At 35.6% G+C, this 5620-nt stretch overlaps 1 pseudogene; it reads right to left on the bottom strand.

Moving 5' to 3' along the window:
• Positions 1-2233: 2233 nt before the first annotated feature.
• LOC140517006 (olfactory receptor 4P4-like) lies at positions 2234-3135 on the bottom strand (annotated as a pseudogene).
• Between the last annotated feature and the right edge of the window lie 2485 nt (positions 3136-5620).

The raw sequence follows: 5620 nt of genomic DNA, 5'->3' as shown, positions 1-5620 counted from the left end.
TATTCCATTGTTATAACTTTTTTCTTTAAGAAAATTACTTATTGGTGTAATGACTTATTCATGAATCATCATCATCATCATCACCAGCAGCAGTAGTAATAGTAGTATATTGTTCAGGAGAGCTAGGTAGTACAGTGGATAGGGTATTGGAACTAGATTCAGGAAGATTCATTTTCCAGAACTCAAATCTGACCTCAGACACTAGCTCTGTGGTCCTCAGCAAGTCTGTTATACCCGTTTATCTCAGTTTTTTTCATCTATAAAATGAACTGGAGAAGGAAATGGGAAATCATTCCATTGTCTCTGCCTACAAACCTCAAATGGGGTTACACAAAAACGGACACAATTGAAACAACTGAACTGTATTATTCAATTTCCACTTCAGGCTGATTTCCTTCCTAAAATTCCCTTTGTTGAAAACACATACACACACGCACTCTCTTATGTATGGATGTGTGTGTGTGTGTGTGTGTGTGTATCAGTAGATTTTTTTTTCCTGTCAGCTTGTGTTTAGAATATTTCCTAGATTTCTTCAGGCATAGTTTATTGCAGTTATCAGACTATTTATGGTTCCTTTGGTTGTCTTATCCCTCTCAAAATTTACATTTTTTAAGTCATAGTCACATGTGCTACCTATCATTGCAAAAATGATCAAACTCAATATCTACTTCTAATTATTCAATATATTTCCATTCAAATATTATGAAATCACCAAATATTTATTAAGCATTTCCCCGTGAGTAAAGCACCAAGTTAGCTGATACATATAGAAAAGGAAACAAAACTGATTTTCCTATTACCTATTTCATTTTATTAGTTGAAATTCAAAAAAAAAAAACCTATATAATTCAATTTGATTCAATAAGCATACCTTAAGTCTGTACTGGGTACAATACAATGAGATGAGCATTCAGCTACCAGGAAACTCTAGGACCTTGTTTATATTCTGCCATTCACATCTCTGTCCAAATAGCTGGACCATTCAGATGTTTAATTATATCTTTGTGTTCATGGTTTTCCTTTTGTGGCTTTATGGAATCTAACATGAAAGACATGAAAATACACCTCCTTAGATTAAAAAAAATGTATTTAAATAGTGATTTCCACACATGATCTCCTTCAGACCTTAAAATGCCTTCTTAAGCATTAACGCTGTCATTTTAAAGATGAGAAAACTAAGGCACAGAAAGGGTTACTAATTTTCCTGTGATCACACATTCATTTAATGTCAGAGATGGCATTCAAACCCAGGTACATTTGACTCCCAATGCCAAACTTCTCCTGCCTCTCTGACTGTTAGTTGTGAAACTTTGAGACTACATTACTACAATTTTAGTAATGCACAGAAGCAAGGTAAAACACAAAGGGTAGGCCTGACAGTCAATTTAGTTTTCTGAAATAAGCAAAACTTCCACTGGGTGAAAAATAAAAGGGAAATACCAATCTATTTCTACCTGACTCCAATATTAATACACTATTCATCAAATAAGAATCGAAGACAGATGTAAAAATTCCATGAACATATTTGTTCTTCCTTTTGAAAGCACTTTTCTCACTCTTTTCTCCTCTTTCCTTCCTCCTTCCATGTTTTCTTTCTTTATTCCTTTTCTTCCTTGCTTTTTTCCCTTTTATCTCATTTTCTACCTTTTTCTTCCCTTTTCCTCTCATTTCCTCTCTTCTCTTGTCCCCTGTACTCTGTTGACTGCTGTCTAAAACTCTCTTCCCCTCTCCTTCCCTTCCTCCCTTAAGTTAGACTGGGTAAAGCCTCTAGGATAAGATTTTCCCTTTGTCTCACTTTTCTCTGCAAGATTTAAATTGAAAGATGTTAAAGTGTTTCAAATAGATCTCAAAAAAATCCCCTCATTGATAATGTTTAAATAATATTGGGGGAGGGGGAGAGAAAACAACTTACCAATGGAAACAGTGTTCAAAATATATCCTTTTCGTTTGAATTTAAAAAGCTTACTAATGGGGGAGGAAGGAGGAGCTCCTTATTCCTGTAACCACATATTTGTGAACAAACATCTTGTTGACCTATTATCCAACATTGTACTGTTTGGTCTTTCTAGTCTTTTCTGGCCATTTTTTTCCATTTAAAAAAAGTAGTTTGTATTAACTACATAGTTCACTAGTCTTTTCCTACTCTAAATCCTATTGGCTTCAGACAAAGTTAAATAGGCACTGAATTTGAATTTCTTTGAACCATGAAAATCTGGTGAGGAGCAGCTTTTTTTCAGCAATTGAGCTTTCTTCTTAAAAACTTGTTTCTGCTCCATATGTTAATCATTGCATTTTTCATGTCTTTATTTTTCAGAGTACAGGTGAAAGGATTAAGCATGGGAGCTATGATGGTGTAAGAAACAGTGTACACTTTATCTTCCCTAAAGGTGGTGACTGGTCTAATATAAATGAAGAGTACAGGACCAAAGAATAAGACCACAACAGTGATGTGGAAATCACATGGAGAAAGAGCTTTTCTGTAGCTCTCAGAAGAGTACCCATGGGGCATAAGGTATGAATCCATAACCACTACGAAAACCATGAAGGCAACCCTCCCTGAACTGTCAATGACTAAAAACCCCACCCTTTGAGGATCAATGCAAGAAAGTTCCAATAAGGGATATACATCAGAGAAATAATGATTTATCTCATTGGGGCCACAATCTCAGAAAATGAATGCAGAATTGCCCAATCAAAGGCAAATAAGACCATCATATTGCACCTCTGCTTGCTCATGATCACCTGGTAATGCAGAGGTTTGCAGATGGCCACATACTGGTCATAGGCCATCTCTGTGAGAACAAAGATTTCTATTGCCCCAAATAAGTGCATTGTAAAAACTTAGATCAAGCACTTCTTGTAGGAAATACGTTTCCTTTCAACCAGCAAGTCACTGATGAGCTTTGGGGTCACTGTGCAGGTGTATCAAACATCTATGAGGGATACGTAAGTTAAAAAACAGTACATGGGTTGGTCAGTGATCTGACTGCCCAGGATGGATATCATGATTATCAAATTTCCCGTTAGAAGAGCCACATAACAGAATGAGAATAGGATAAAACACAGAATCTGAACATCATTATTCTGAGAAACTCCTAAAAGAATAAATTCAATGATGTTATTCCTGTTTTTCATAGTTCATCATGAAAAATGGCCAGAATAAAATCTGAAAGGATATAAGAAATAAAGAAATGTAAGAAACACATATTGAGAACAATGTACATCATAACCCATTCCCAAGACTTAGAGAAGTATAAAGATTTAAGCATGTTGAAAAATGAAAATTCAGTACATAAGTTATGTATTGGGCAAGCATTGATATCCATTTACAATGTCAGTACACAAATAACACATATTGTCAGATTTTGTAGGGACTCCACATGTCATTTCTCCATCCTCAACTGGAACACAAAATCTCTCTGCGATATTTTTACTAAAACCTATCTCACAATATTTTGAAGAACTCTAGTACTTCTTGAGTCAGATGAAGCACAAAATTATAAATCGTTATATAATTAGTATCAAGGTAAATACACCTAAATAAAGTGTTTAATCTGTTTTAAAGCATTTTCTTACAACTCAAAACATTCTTATACCAGGCTTGTAGGGGGAAACAAAAAAGTTAAGTAATCATATTAGGGAAATAGATCAACTTAGCCAAATACGAGAAAGTTATTAAAGATGCCAAATAAATGGCATATAAAATATTTTTATGTATAATAAATAATAGTTTACTTTTCTGTAGTCCTTTAAGTTTTCTATATAGTGTCCCCCCTTAACATTAGCTCTGGGAGATTATTGGAAATTCTGTGTACATCATGGTTGAAACAGAAGTTGAGAACACTGAAGCATATGTACTTTATTTATGCAATTAATCAATTTCTGAGTCAAAATTTAAAAGACTATGACTCTGGACTCCAAGTCCATTATCTTATAATGTCTCCAAGATATAAATAGATTACTTAGATACTGTTGTGTCTAAACATTCTCATATTCTTTGGTGAGATTGTTATCTTTCACAGAGCTTTAATCATCATAAGGAATATTTCTAGGTAACTAGTATATAGACCTAGTGACCATATACCTTTCCCAATCAAAAATATAATAGACAATTATTTGTCCTTTCAAAGCACTTTCCACACATTAACTCACTTGAGCCTAATAATAATCTTGAGGTAGATATTAAAAGTATTATTACCACATTTTGTTTATGACATTTATTCTTTAATTATTGAGTTGTTTTGCCTTATACAAACATAAATTTAATGCTTAAACCAGGGGACGAATGAGGCTGAAATAGGTTAAGCAAAATAAAATAAGAGTCCTAAATGTCCCTTAGGGTTCTGTCCTGGCCCCTTTTCTCTTCTTCCTACTACTTTATTTGGTGATTTCATTGATTCTTATGGATATGATTAATTCCCATTTCTGTGCTGATGATTTTCAAATTCATATGCCCTATTCCACACTTTCTGCTAACATCTTGTCCCCAACATCCAACTGACTTTTAGATGCCTCAAACTGGATGTCCAGAAGATGTTTTTGTTAAATATACAAAAAAAAATGGAACTTATTTTCTTTCACTCAAATCACTATGGCCCTCCTACTTTTGTTATTTCTGTAAAAGGCAGCACAATTTCCCAGTGCCTCATGCTGGCAAGCTAGAAGTTATCCTAGACTGCTCACAATCTCTCACCCTTCCACTACACATCTGATGTTTTGACCAGGCTTTCAATTTCATCTTTGTAATACCTCTGGCCTATTCCCCCTTCTCACCTGTAACCCTATCACCAGTGTAGTGTAGGTCCTCATTACCTAATGCCCAGGTATTACAGTAGCCTACTGGTAGGTCTTCCTGATCAATATTCTTTCTATTCCAAACCATTCTCCATTCAACCATTAAAGTGACTTTTCTGAAGCATGGGTCCAACTATATAAGTCTCTTAGTAAACTCCACTGTCCCCTATCCTCTATCTTCTGGATCGAATTTAAAAAACAAACAAAGGAACACAGTTTTGTTTGGCTTTCAAAGCCCTCCATAACCTTGCCTTTTCCTACCTTCCTAGTCTTCCTACACCTTACTGCCCCATTTGCTTTGATCCAGTGTCTTGGTCTGCTTTCTCTTCCATGAGCAATACACTTGACCTTTAGCTATGGTGATTTTGTCTAGCTCATACCTAGAAATCTCTCCCTCTTCCACTACACTAATGACAATCAAATTAGGATCTTTTCCTGTTTTTGTTTTGGTATAATCAAGAAGTATAATGCCTTCATCTGAATGTGATTAAAGAAGATACTCCCCACCCGTTGATGGGCCTGCCCATTGAGGGAAGCTTGATTAAGGAAGCTGTTTTGTAGCAGAGTCTCAAGTACCTTTTTTTTTCTGTTGAGGCACTGGGTCAGAAGGTCATGCCCTCTGGCTCCAAAAAGAGTATAAATACTCTGAGGATCAGGTTTTACTTTGGGGTTTAACAACTGGAAGTGTTTGGCCAGAAAAGGACTCTGGGAATCCTCTAAGGAGGCCCTCCCCCTTGGGACACTCACATGTTCCCTCTCTGGTGAAGATGTATGTATGTTAATGGTCAGACATTTTGGAAGCATATCTGTTGACTTTTGATTTCTC

Source organism: Notamacropus eugenii (genome assembly GCF_028372415.1).
Source record: "Notamacropus eugenii isolate mMacEug1 chromosome Y unlocalized genomic scaffold, mMacEug1.pri_v2 SUPER_Y_unloc_3, whole genome shotgun sequence".
Classification (NCBI taxonomy): domain Eukaryota; kingdom Metazoa; phylum Chordata; class Mammalia; order Diprotodontia; family Macropodidae; genus Notamacropus; species Notamacropus eugenii.
The sequence above is the reverse complement of the archived record's forward strand: the minus strand, read 5'-3'. Positions and strand labels throughout refer to the sequence as shown.